This window comes from Gossypium arboreum, chromosome 4 (genome assembly GCF_025698485.1).
Source record: "Gossypium arboreum isolate Shixiya-1 chromosome 4, ASM2569848v2, whole genome shotgun sequence".
NCBI lineage: Eukaryota > Viridiplantae > Streptophyta > Magnoliopsida > Malvales > Malvaceae > Gossypium > Gossypium arboreum.
Genome location: NC_069073.1, coordinates 56,426,943 through 56,441,412, shown reverse-complemented (window position 1 = coordinate 56,441,412; position 14,470 = coordinate 56,426,943). Strand labels below are relative to the sequence as shown.

General features: G+C 42.0%; 1 long non-coding RNA gene across 1 annotated transcript; it reads right to left on the bottom strand.

Annotated features, from left to right (window-relative positions):
- Positions 1-371: 371 nt before the first annotated feature.
- Positions 372-1,360, bottom strand: LOC128291694 (uncharacterized). Its single transcript, XR_008281514.1, has 2 exons — positions 1,327-1,360; positions 372-610 (listed from the first exon to the last, which is right to left on the bottom strand). It is a non-coding gene; the product is annotated as an uncharacterized LOC128291694 (long non-coding RNA).
- Between the last annotated feature and the right edge of the window lie 13,110 nt (positions 1,361-14,470).

Genomic DNA, 14,470 nt, shown 5'->3' with positions numbered 1-14,470 from the left:
ATAATTTATAGTGAATTTTAAAGTTGCGACAGGGAACCCAGAAACCATTCTGGCCCTGTCTCACAATAGCTTTAATATCTCTTAACCTGTAACTCCTATGACCGTTTCGTTTCTTCCATATGAAAATAGACTCATCAAGGTTCATTTACATAGCTTATTCACTATTTGATTCCATTCCTATGAATTATGGTGATTTTTCACATTCACGCCACTGCAGCTGGCAGCATCTGTTTTAAGGTAGGACTTACCTATTTGGTAGTCTCCATGATTCAACTAATCTTGCCATACATAGGTTCATATATGATCATTTTAACCATGCCAATGGCTGATCATATGACCAACATTCCCATTTCCAAACCATAGCCACATCATGACCCCAAATATATATACATACAACCCACAATAAGTCTAAGTTCATGCTCCCCTTTTCGAGCCATTTTCGCATGGCCATACATACTTACATTACAACGTATTTAACAAACAAGAGGTAGTCCTATACATGCCATCTCAAGTTCAACCAAAAATTTATACCAAAATGGAGGCTTGATAGTGTGGATGACTTCGACTTCAACGATCCCAAATCCGATTGCCTCGAGCGAAATCTAGAAAACTAAGAGCCAAAGCAACGGGGTAAGCATTTTTATGCTTAGTAAGTCTCAAGGAATATAATGAACTATAATTTACAGCAATACATTCACATAGCCAAATGCATCATTTCATTCATACACATTCTTACTTCATACTTCATCATTATATAAGTTCGCAAAGCATCAATCAATTCAATAACTGAAATTCATTAGTCGATTGAGCGAATGTTGCTCAAACACGTCGACTTTCCAATGCACATATAACTTACCTTATCCTTTGGGCTGTCCGAGTGTACTAATTAACTTCATTTCAGCAACCAACACTCACCTCCAGCCCAAGATTCTTCGGAATATAACCGGATATAATCAAGTGCACAAATGCCTTCGGGTCTTAGCCCGGATAGAACAACTCGCACGAATGCCTTCGGGTCTTAGCCCGGATATAACCACTAGCACAATTGCCTTCGGGTCTTAACCCGGATATAATTTCCAGCATAATTGTCTTCGGGCTTAGCCCGGATATCATTCAATTTCTCATGTACACATACATCAATAATCATTGGACATACACATTTCATTTTCGTTACTAAGGCTCAAACACAATTAATATCATTAGCATATTCGCCTTCGGGACTTAGCCCGGGTGAAATTCAAATACTCATACACACCTAATCAATAATCATACACATCCATATTTCATCTCACATAATTCAAGTAAGGTCACTTCTTGAGGACTTACCTCGGATGTTGTCGAACGGCTTTTTCGGCTATTCGATCACCTTTTCCTTCCCCTTGTCCAATTGTGGCCCTCTTGGCTCTTGAGCTAATTCAAACAAATTCAATTTATTAAAACCTCATTGTGCTTGCTTATGGCCGAATATGACAAGGATTTTAGATGGTCATATGGCCACTCTTTAGCTTGAATACACAATGGTCATGCACATTTTATACTACATCAAGCAATTCAATACAATTTGTTTGAACATCAAGGAAATGCTAAGGCCTTCAATGGGCTACCCAAGGCCGAATATTCATGTACATGTTGAGGTCAAAATTTGCACTTAATACCTCACAAAAACAGCATGCAATCTACTAATTAATGCTTGCACATTGTGGCCCAAAACTTATAATATAGCATCAAGCACTTATATGTGTGCTAGGTCAATTGTGCTTGCAATTTCACAAGCATTCTTCCACATTTTCTTCTTTAAATCAATATATTCATCACTTAGTTCATAACCAAACAAAATGTGCAATCATATATATGCATATATGAGCATGGCCAAATTTTCAAGGTGTCCATAGCCATCCAAAACACAAACTTTTAACTAACATGCAAGAAGCATGAATCATGCTCAAGAATGCATCATGGCCAAGTATGACAATCATGCTCCTTTTCAACTTTAATCATGATAAAACAAAGAGAAAACTCAAAATCTTACTCATGAGTAGAAAATCCATCATTGCATGCATCATCATCAAGCTTCACACTTAGCATGCAATGGCTTTATCACTATAACAACTTTGGCCAAATACCATTTCCATGGCATACCAAAATTTGAGCCATGGCTAACATGCACATCAAGTTAGCAACCAAAACATGCATGAAACTCCCAACACAACCCCATACATACCTTAATCTTGATGCCAATTTAGCCAAATCACCTTCTAGATCTCTTCTAAACAAAGGAAATGAAGCAAAATCCTTCTTCCTCTTAGTATTTTCGCCAAAAGATGAGAAAGGATGAACAAGTTTTTTGTTTTCTCCTCTTGGTTGCACGGCAATGGGGGGAATGCTACTCTCACACACATTTTTTTTTTCATTCTTTTCTCACCCATGCTTATTTGTTTATGATTTTCTCCCTAATGCCCAACAAAACATGTTTCATGACATGTTTAGCCCATATCTCTTTGTCATGGCCGGCCATTACTTGTAAAGGGGAATTTGACATGCAAGTCCATTATTTTGCATGCATGCTTTAATTAGTCATCACATATTTCCTATCATACTTTCAAAGTTTACTACTAAGTCCTTTCTTATAAATTAGCACCTAATTAATAAAAATCGAGACACGAAATATTTACGCATACCAATTCCACATTCAATAAGTACGGAATATAACACTTAATTATTCTTGTGACTCGGTTTCGTGGTCCCAAACCACTCTCCGACTAGGGTCACATTCGGTGTCACAACTCTCCCCACTCAAGAGATTTTCGTCCCCAAAAGCTTACGGTAAATAGGTTCGGATATCGCTCTCTCATAGAGTTCTCGGTCTCCCAAGTAGCTTCTTCTATCCCGTGCTTGAGCCATAACACTTTCACTAGCGGAACCCGCTTGTTTCGCAACTCTTTCACTTCTCGTGATAGGATACGAATTGGTTCTTCCTCATAACTCATATTAGCTTGAATTTCAATTTCGATGGACTAATCACGTGCGATGGATCGGATCTATAACGTCAAGCATCGACACGTGGAAGACATCGTGAACCTTTTGAGTTCGGGGGCAAAATCAAACGATATGCCACCGGACCGACTCGCTCGATATCTCATATGGCCCAATGAACCTCGGGCTCAACTTGCCCTTACGGTAGAACTCGAGTATCTTTTTCCAAGGCGATACCTTGAGAAACACCTTATCACCCACCGATACTCGATATCCTTACGCTTCATATCCGCGCACGACTTCGACGATCGAAGGCTATCTTCAAACTTTCACGGATTACTTTCACTTTCGCTCAGCATCCCTAATCAAATCCACCGAAAATCTTGCTTTCACCAAGCTCATCCAAAACAATGGTGTACGGCATTTACGCCTGTACAAAGCCTCATAAGGTGCCATCTTAATGCTCGATGAAAAGTCGTTGTTGTAAGCGAATTCAATCAACGGCAAATACCGCTCCCATGAACCACTAAACTCGAGGACGCAACATCTTAACATATCCTCAAGTATCTCGAATTACCCGCCGGATTGACCATCGGTTTGGGGGTGAAAGGCGGTCTTGAAATGCAACTTGGTACCCAAAGCTTCTTGCAACTTTTTCCAAAACCGCGAGGTAAATCTCGGATCTCTATCCGACACGATAGAAATAGGCACCCGTGTAATTTCACAATCGAGAAACGTACAATTCCGCTAATTTGTCCATTGAAAATCCGTGCGACGACGGGACAAAGTGGGCCGACTTAGTCAATCGATCTACCACGACCCAAACCGCGTCCTTCTTACTTGTCGACAATGGCGGTCCGGATACAAAGTCCATTGTGACCCGATCCCATTTCCACTCGGGTATCGTGATTGGTCAAGTAATCTCAAGGCACCGATGTTCCGCTTTCACTTGTTGACATATTAAACATCTTGAAACAAAGTCGAGATGTCTCGCTTCATACCATGCCACCAAAATCGACGTTTCAAATCATTGTACATCTTCGTACTCCCGGTGGATTGCCATTCGGCTACAATGGGCTTCATTCGAATTATCGAAATGAGTTCAATTCTTTGGGACACACAGACGACTTTTGAACCTCAAACAATCGTCATCGCCGATTTGAAACTCCGAGTCCTTGTTCGAACACACGCAGCCCGTTTTGCAACCAACTCGTCATCGACTTTTCGAGCTTCTCGAATTTGGTGTGTCAATAATGGTTTGGCTTTCATTTCAGCCACTAACACACCGTCGGATCGGATAGACAAGTGCACATTCATCGTCAGAAGTGAATAACGATTTACGACTTAAGGCATCCGCAACTACATTCGCCTTTCCGGGTGATAGTCAATGATCACTCATAATCCTTTAACACTCGAGCCAACGTCTTTGTCGCAGATTTAAGTCTCGTTGGGTCATCAAATACTTGAGACTTTTGTGATCCGAGTATACATGGCACCTTTCACCAAATAAGTAATGTCGCCAAATCTTTAAGGCGAATACGATGGCGCCAATTCGAGATCATGAGTCGGATAATTTTTCTCATGTGGCTTTAATTGCCTCGACGACAGGCCACAACTCGACCTTCTTGCATTAATACGCAACCTAACCCAAGTAGAGAGGCGTCGCTATAGATGACAAACTCCTTGCGGACTCGGGTTGCACTAGAATTGGGGCTTCATCAAATAAGTTTTCATTGATCGAAGCTTTTTGGCATTTCTCCGTCCATTCAACTTAACATCCTTTTGGAGTAAGCCGTCATCGGCGTGGCTATCGTTGAGAAGCCTTTACAAATCGTCGGTAATAACTAAGCAAGCCCCAAAAGTCTCGAACCTCAAGAATATTTCTGAGGTTTCCAATTAAGTATGGCTGAAATTTTATTGGTCGACTCGAATACCGTCTGAGATACCACATGACCCAAGAAGCTAACCTCTCTTAACCGTAACTCACACTTGCTGAACTTAGCATATAATTGCTTGTCCCGTAAAATTTGCAAGACTAACCGCAGTGTTCAAAGATGTTCGGTCTCATTTCTTGAATAGACCAAGATGTCATCAATGAACACGACTACTTAATCGATCCAAATATGGTCTAAAGATCCGATTCATTAAGTCCATAAATACCTTGAGGGCATTAGTGAGCCCAAACGGCATCACTAGGAACTCATAGTGACCATATCTCGCTCAAGGCGGTCTTGGGCACGCCTCAATCTCGGATTCGCAATTGATAGTAGCCCGATCTCAAATCTATTTTCGAGAACACCGAGGCTCCCTTCAGCTTGATCGAACAAGTCATCAATACGTGGCAACGGATATTTGTTCTTTATCGTCGCTTTGTTGTCGACGATAGTCGATGCATAGTCGCATGGTTCCATCCTTCTTCTTCACGAACAACACCGCAAGCACCCCAAGGCGAAAAACTCGGGCGAGCAAAACCTCTATCCACCAATTCTTGCAACCGAGTTTTCAACTCCTTCAATTCCGTTGGTGCCATACGACACGGAGCTATCGAAATTGGGGTGGTACCAGTACCAATTCGATGCCAAATTCTATTTCTCGAGCAGTGGTAAACCCGGCAATTCTTCTGGGAAAACATCCGGTATTCACAAACCACGCACAGATTCGGTTTCTTCTCGATTCCTTGTCATCGAGTACGACGCAAGGTACGCCGCACCCTTTTCTTACATATTTCGGGCCAACATCACGATATTACGGTGGCAACCCTTTAAGTCCGTGGACTCAACCCGAATTATTTCATTATTCGCAAGACCTCAAATCGATAGTCTTGCTCTTGCAATTTACAACCGCATCGTGCATGGTCAACCAATCCAAACCAAGAATAACATCGAACTCATCGAATGGCAAAAGCATTAAGTCCGCCGAAAACAAGAACCTCGGAACACTAGAGGACTTTTCTTGCACACTTTGTTAACAAGCACGTAATGACCCAAGGGTTTGACACCGAATTACAAACTCAAGAGACTCAATGGGCAAAGTCTTCTTGGATGCTAAGGTTTCACATATATAAGAATGAGTAGAACCAGGTCAATCAAAGCAATTACATTTGTATTGAAAAGAGTGAAAGTACCGGTAATAACATCCGAGAGGCAAGATCCTCGCGTGCGCAGTATGGCATAAGTCCTAGCAGAGCACGAGCCTCGGATCTGATGGTAGCATCTCTAGATCCTCTCTGACCGCCACTGACATTGCCCATATTTCTAGGTGGCCTACCTCGAGCAGTGGTAGCACCCGGGTTTGCACTCTGACTTGCATTCTGTTCATGCATCCTCGGGCAATCCCTCATAAAATGGTCGGCCGATCCACACTTATAGCAGGAGCGATCACGAAACCAACAGCTCCCCGAATGCCACTTGCCACAATGTGGACACTCCGTCCTCTCTCGGCGATCATTTCCGCCACCGGCAATCGAGGTGACTCGTGTGGTCACAGGGGGTCGATCGCGTCCTCGTCTAGAAAATCCCGAAACGCCTCTAGACCGGCTCGCATCATCTCGAAATCTCTTCGATGCTTGTTGAAGAGACTTTCCCGAGGACCTCTTTCGGAATTCTCCAATCCCCACATCAGCTTTTTGTTTCTCCTTTCTAAGCTCTTCGGCTTTACAAGCTCGCTCAACAAGTACTACGAACTCTCGTATCTCGAGAATGCCAACAAACATCCTTATATCATCATTCAGCCCATCCTCAAGCGTTTGCACATAATAGCTTCGGACGAAATGCATTCTCGCATGCATCGGCTAAGCCTCACAAACTTTCGTTCAGTAGTCGGTGCGGACATAGAACCTTGCTTAAGATCAAGGAACTCCTCCGCTTTTGGTCGATGAATCTCGATCGATATACTTTTTTGAACTCGGTTAGAAAGAATTCCCAAGTCACTTGCTCTCTAGGCACCACGAAGTCGAGTACTCCACCAATAGTAGGCGGACTCGCGTAGCAAGGAGATGGTACACTTTAAGCACTCATCGGTGTACAGGATAGCTCATCAAGCACCCGGATAGTGTTATCTAACCATAATTCAGCTCGCTCGGCATCATCATCATCCGTAGCCTTAAATTCAGTGGCCCCATGTTTTGAATCCTATCGATCTGGGGCTTACCCGACCTTATTGGGTCACCAACGGAGGTATTGTAGGTGCGGGGTTGCATTCGTCGGGAATGGAGGTGGTGGAACAGCCGTGTTGGTTCGAATGTATTGATTAAACCATTCGCTCATCACACTATAAAAGGCTTGCTTAGCCTCGTCATTAGGATTGCTGGCCATAGGTTGAGAGTCCGCCGGCGCTGTCCCTTGCGCGCGAGCAGCGCCACACTCTCCACATCATCAGCTATCGCTTCGGTTGGGATCGGATCCATTGCTATAAACAAACATGAAGTCAAATTGTCAGAATTCATCACACTATCGATTCATCATTTAATGGCATGTATAGCTAGACCCCAAACACATCACGGTAGTCCTAGAATCGACTAAACCGTGGCTCTGATACCAATAAAATTGTAACACCCCAAACCCGAGACCATCGCCGTGTCGGACCGAGGGTTAACAAACCAAGTTCACATGTTTTTGCCCACCAATTTGACATTTCCAGTCAGGCTGGAAAACTGCGTCACTGTCGCCTTAAAAATCATATCTCGAGTTTCAAAACTCGGAAACTGGTTTCGTAAATTTTCCCTGAATTTAGACTCATATATACATCCATGGATTTATTTCTAGGATTTTTGGTCGGGCCAATTGGTACAGTTTATTAGTTAAAGTTACCCAAGTTACAGGGATCGACTGCTCTGACCTTCGCGCGGTATAACTTGAATATCTCTCTGCACAGGGCTTTAATGCTGGTGTCGTTTGTTTCTAATGAAACTAGACTCAAAATGGAATCTGTACATATAAGGTATATCTCCTAATTCTTTTGGATAATTTATAGTGAATTTTTAAAGTTGCGACAGGGAACCCAGAAACCATTCTGGCCCTGTCTCACAATAGCTTTAATATCTCTTAACCTGTAACTCCTATGACCGTTTCGTTTCTTCCATATGAAAATAGACTCATCAAGGTTCATTTACATAGCTTATTCACTATTTGATTCCATTCCTATGAATTATGGTGATTTTTCACATTCACGCCACTGCAGCTGGCAGCATCTGTTTTAAGGTAGGACTTACCTATTTGGTAGTCTCCATGATTCAACTAATCTTGCCATACATAGGTTCATATATGATCATTTTAACCATGCCAATGGCTGATCATATGACCAACATTCCCATTTCCAAACCATAGCCACATCATGACCCCAAATATATATACATACAACCCACAATAAGTCTAAGTTCATGCTCCCTTTTCGAGCCATTTTCGCATGGCCATACATACTTACATTACAACGTATTTAACAAACAAGAGGTAGTCCTATACATGCCATCTCAAGTTCAACCAAAATTTATACCAAAATGGAGGCTTGATAGTGTGGATGACTTTGACTTCAACGATCCCAAATCCGATTGCCTCGAGCGAAATCTAGAAAACTAAGAGCCAAAGCAACGGGGTAAGCATTTTTATGCTTAGTAAGTCTCAAGGAATATAATGAACTATAATTTACAGCAATACATTCACATAGCCAAATGCATCATTTCATTCATACACATTCTTACTTCATACTTCATCATTATATAAGTTCGCAAAGCATCAATCAATTCAATAACTGAAATTCATTAGTCGATTGAGCGAATGTTGCTCAAACACGTCGACTTTCCAATGCACATATAACTTACCTTATCCTTTGGGCTGTCCGAGTGTACTAATTAACTTCATTTCAGCAACCAACACTCACCTCCAGCCCAAGATTCTTCGGAATATAACCGGATATAATCAAGTGCACAAATGCCTTCGGGTCTTAGCCCGGATAGAACAACTCGCACGAATGCCTTCGGGTCTTAGCCCGGATATAACCACTAGCACAATTGCCTTCGGGTCTTAACCCGGATATAATTTCCAGCATAATTGTCTTCGGGCTTAGCCCGGATATCATTCAATTTCTCATGTACACATACATCAATAATCATTGGACATACACATTTCATTTTCGTTACTAAGGCTCAAACACAATTAATATCATTAGCATATTCGCCCGGGACTTAGCCCGGTGAAATTCAAATACTCATACACACCTAATCAATAATCATACACATCCATATTTCATCTCACATAATTCAAGTAAGGTCACTTCTTGAGGACTTACCTCGGATGTTGTCGAACGGCTTTTTCGGCTATTCGATCACCTTTTCCTTCCCCTTGTCCAATTGTGGCCCTCTTGGCTCTTGAGCTAATTCAAACAAATTCAATTTATTAAAACCTCATTGTGCTTGCTTATGGCCGAATATGACAAGGATTTTAGATGGTCATATGGCCACTCTTTAGCTTGAATACACAATGGTCATGCACATTTTATACTACATCAAGCAATTCAATACAATTTGTTTGAACATCAAGGAAATGCTAAGGCCTTCAATGGGCTACCCAAGGCCGAATATTCATGTACATGTTGAGGTCAAAATTTGCACTTAATACCTCACAAAAACAGCATGCAATCTACTAATTAATGCTTGCACATTGTGGCCCAAAACTTATAATATAGCATCAAGCACTTATATGTGTGCTAGGCAATTGTGCTTGCAATTTCACAAGCATTCTTCCACATTTTCTTCTTTAAATCAATATATTCATCACTTAGTTCATAACCAAACAAAATGTGCAATCATATATATGCATATATGAGCATGGCCAAATTTTCAAGGTGTCCATAGCCATCCAAAACACAAACTTTTAACTAACATGCAAGAAGCATGAATCATGCTCAAGAATGCATCATGGCCAAGTATGACAATCATGCTCCTTTTCAACTTTAATCATGATAAAACAAAGAGAAAACTCAAAATCTTACTCATGAGTAGAAAATCCATCATTGCATGCATCATCATCAAGCTTCACACTTAGCATGCAATGGCTTTATCACTATAACAACTTTGGCCAAATACCATTTCCATGGCATACCAAAAATTTGAGCCATGGCTAACATGCACATCAAGTTAGCAACCAAAACATGCATGAAACTCCCAACACAACCCCATACATACCTTAATCTTGATGCCAATTTAGCCAAATCACCTTCTAGATCTCTTCTAAACAAAGGAAATGAAGCAAAAATCCCTTCTTCCTCTTAGTATTTTCGGCCAAAAAGATGAGAAAGGATGAACAAGTTTTTTTGTTTTCTCCTCTTGGTTGCACGGCAATGGGGGGAATGCTACTCTCTCACACATTTTTTTTTTCATTCTTTTCTCACCCATGCTTATTTGTTTATGATTTTCTCCCTAATGCCCAACAAAACATGTTTCATGACATGTTTAGCCCATATCTCTTTGTCATGGCCGGCCATTACTTGTAAAAGGGGGGAATTTGACATGCAAGTCCATTATTTTGCATGCATGCTTTAATTAGTCATCACATATTTCCCTATCATACTTTCAAAGTTTACTACTAAGTCCTTTCTTATAAATTAGCACCTAATTAATAAAAATCGAGACACGAAATATTTACGCATACCAATTCCACATTCAATAAGTACGGAATATAACACTTAATTATTCTTGTGACTCGGTTTCGTGGTCCCGAAACCACTCTCCGACTAGGGTCACATTCGGGTGTCACACTAGTTTCATTAGAAACAAAATGAACCAGATTAAAGCCCTGTGCAGAGAGATATCCAAGTTGTAACGCGTGAAGGTCGAGCAATGATCCTCGTAACATGGGTGACTTTAACTAATAAACTGTACCAATTGGCCCAACCAAAATTCTAAAATAAATCCATGGATGGGTATATGAGTCTAAATTCAGGAAAATTTATGAAACCAGTTTCGAGTTTTGAAACTCGAGATATGATTTTAAGGCGACGGTGACGCAGTTTTCCAACTTGTTGGTAATGTCAAATTGGTTGGTATCTTGAGAGGATTTGGCGTTAACCCTCGTGTCCGGCATAATCGCGTCGGTCACGAGTTAGGGTGTTACAATTTTATTGGTATCGAGCTATGGTTTAGTCGGTTCTAGGACTACAATAGAGCGTGTGAGTCTAGCTATACATGCCAAATTGTTAGTGCTTAATAATGTGATGACTTCGACGGTTGAAATTTTTGTTTTGATTAGCGATGGAACCCGGATAGAGAGACCCTTGGCGGATGACGTTGAAAGTGTAGCGGCTGCTCGCGCAAGGGACACCGCCTGTTGAGCCTCGATCATCCGCGAATAATCTAAATGAAGGGGCGAAACAAGCCTTCTTCACCATGATGAATGAGTGGGTCGCGCAATATGCCCGAACCAATCCGGTGTCCAACCATTCCCGAATTTAAATAATCCACCCCAAGAGCCCGTGATGCCACTGCCATCGATCTGTGAGGTTGAGTAAACCACCGTGGACTTGATTAGGAAGCGTAATGGAAGTTTAAGGCCATAGTTACCGACGATGCCGAAAGGGCCGAAGTTCGCTTGATAACACCATTAGAGTGTTTGATGAACTGTCATGCACACCGATGAATGTCTTAAGTGTGCGATATCTTTGTTGCGAGACTCACCTACTATTGGTGGAGGACCTTGATTTCCATAGTCCCAAAGGAACAAGTTACTTGGGATTTCTTTCAAACGAATTTGGAAGAAATATATTAGTCAACGGTTCATTGATCGAAGCGTAAGGAGTTCCCGGAACTCAAGCAAGGCCGTATGATCAGATCTGAATACGAACATGAGTTCGTAAGACTTAGTCGGTATGCTCGGAGTGTGTGGCTGATGAGGTTGCTATGTGCAAAAGATTTGAAGAAGGATTGAATGAAGAGTTAAAGTTACTAGTGGGAATTTTGGAGATAAAGGAGTTCGTGACACTAGTCAAACGAGCACGCAAGGCGGAAGAACTTGGGAAGCGTAAGAAGAAGGCTGAACTTGAAGCAAGAGATTACCGTAAAAGATCAACGAGTAAAGCTCCGTTCTCATTGTAAAGAGGTTCGGGAGGACACTAGTAAGTCGAGGGCGATCGGGAATTTCCATTAGAGCCCGACCATTGACGGACTCGAGCTACATCAATAGCTAGTGTGGGCAATAATCGTCAAGAGAGACTGAATGTCCCCAATGTGGAAGACGACACCTAGGTGAATGTTGGGGTAAGTCTGTTAACCTGCTCTATTACGGATGTGGTTCAAGGACCACTTCATTAGGGATTGCACGGAGCTAGATGAGAAGAATAAGATGCAAGGTGCGAGATCTAGTGGGCGACACTAGAGGTAGACCCCAGGGTTTCAGGAGGTAGGGGTGGTAATCGAGGGGAGCCACCGACACGGCTGTTCGATCCGAGACCCGAGCTCTGCTAGAGCATATGCCATCCAAGCACGAGAGGAGGCATCCTCCCCGACGTTATCACCGGTACTTTTACTCTCTTTGATACTAGTGTGATTGCATTGATTGACCCCGCTCTACTCATTCATATGTATGTGAAACTTTAGCATCCAAGAAGACTCTACTTGTTGAGTCTCTTGAGTTCGTAATTCGAGTGTCAAACCCTTTGGGTCAATACGCATTCGTTGATAAAGTGTGCAAGAGATGCCCCTAATAATTCGAGAATCGCTTTTCCTACCGATCCGATGCTTCTACCATTTGATGAATTCGATGTTATTCTTGGTATGGATTGGCTGATCAGTACATGATGCGTTGGTGGATCGCAAAAGGAAAACCATTGTTTTGAGGAGTGCAAATAATGAGGTAGTCCGAGTCGAGTCTCATCGATTTAAAAGGAGTGCCGGCGATAATATCTTCTATGACCGCCGGAGATATGTGAAAAGGGTGTGAAACATACCTTGTGTATGTGTTGGAAAGTAAAGAGACGGAAAAGAAACTCGAATCGGTATCGATTGGTTTGTGAGTATTCGGATGTTTTTCCGAGGAGTTACTGGGATTGCCACCGGTTCGAGAAGTGGAATTCGCATCGGTTGTACCGCACTACGCCGATCTCAATAGCTCCGTGATCGTATGGCATTAACGGAGTTAAAGGAATTGAAGGTTCAATTGCAAGAATTGACGGATAGAGGTTTCGCTCGACCGAAGTTTTTCTCCATGGGCGCACCAAGATTGTTTGTGAAAAGAAGGACGGAAGCATGAGGTTGTGCATCGACTACCGTCAACTCAATAAAGTGACGATAAAGAATAAATATCCGTTGCCACGAATTGACGATTTGTTTGATCAATTAAAGGGAGCCTCGGTGTTTTCAAAGATAGATTTGAGGTCGGGATACTATCGGTTGAGGGTCCGAGAATCGACATACCCAAAACCGCTTTTAGAACAAGGTACGGTCACTACGAATTCTTGGTGATGCCGTTTGGGCTCACTAATGCCCTCGGTGTTTATGGATTTAATGAATAGAATTTTCAGGCCATACTTGGATCGGTTCAGTAATTGTATTTATCGATGACATTTTGGTCTATTCGAGAGATGAAACCGAACATCTTTGAACACCTAAGGCTAGTGTTGCAAATCTTACGAGATAAGCGATTATACGCAAAGTTCAAAATGTGAATTTTGGTTGAAAGAGGTTAGCTTTTGGGGCACGTGGTGTCCGTGATCGGTGTCGTGGTGGACCCGAACAAAATTTCGACCATAGTCAATTGAAACCTCCAAGGAATGTTACCGAAGTTAGGAGCTTTTTGGGGCTTACGGTTACTACCGACGGTTTGTAAAAGGATTCTCGATGATAGCCACACCCATGACAAACCGCTTGTAAAGATGTCAAATTTGAATGGACGGAAAAGTGTCAGAAAAGTTTCGACCAATTGAAAACCCATTTGACGAAAGCTCCAGCTCTAGTACAACCCGAATCTGGCAAAGAGTTTGTCATCTATAGTGATGCCTCCCTACTTGGGTTAGGTTGCGTATTGATGCAAGAAGGTCGAGTTGTGGCCTATGCGTCGAGACAATTAAAGCCACATGAGAAAAATTATCCAACCCATGATCTCGAATTGGCTGCCATCGTGTTCGCCTTGAAGATATGGCGACATTACTTATTTGGTGAGAAGTGCCATGTGTATTCGGATCACAAAAGTCTCAAATATTTGATGACTCAGAGAGACTTAAATCTGCGACAAAGACGATGGCTCGAGTTGTTAAAAGATTATGAACTCGTCATTGATTATCACCCGGAAAGGCTAATGTGGTTGCGGATGCCTTAAGTCGAAATCACCGTTTGCTTTCTGAGCGATGAATGTACACTTGTCTATTCTACCCGACAATGTGTTAGTAGCCGAATTAAAGGCCAAACCATTGTTGGCTCATCAAATTCGGGAAGCTCGAAAGTTGATGAGGAGTTGCTTGCAAAACGATTTGAGTGTGTTCGAACAAGGAATCAGAGTTTCAAATTGATGATGAC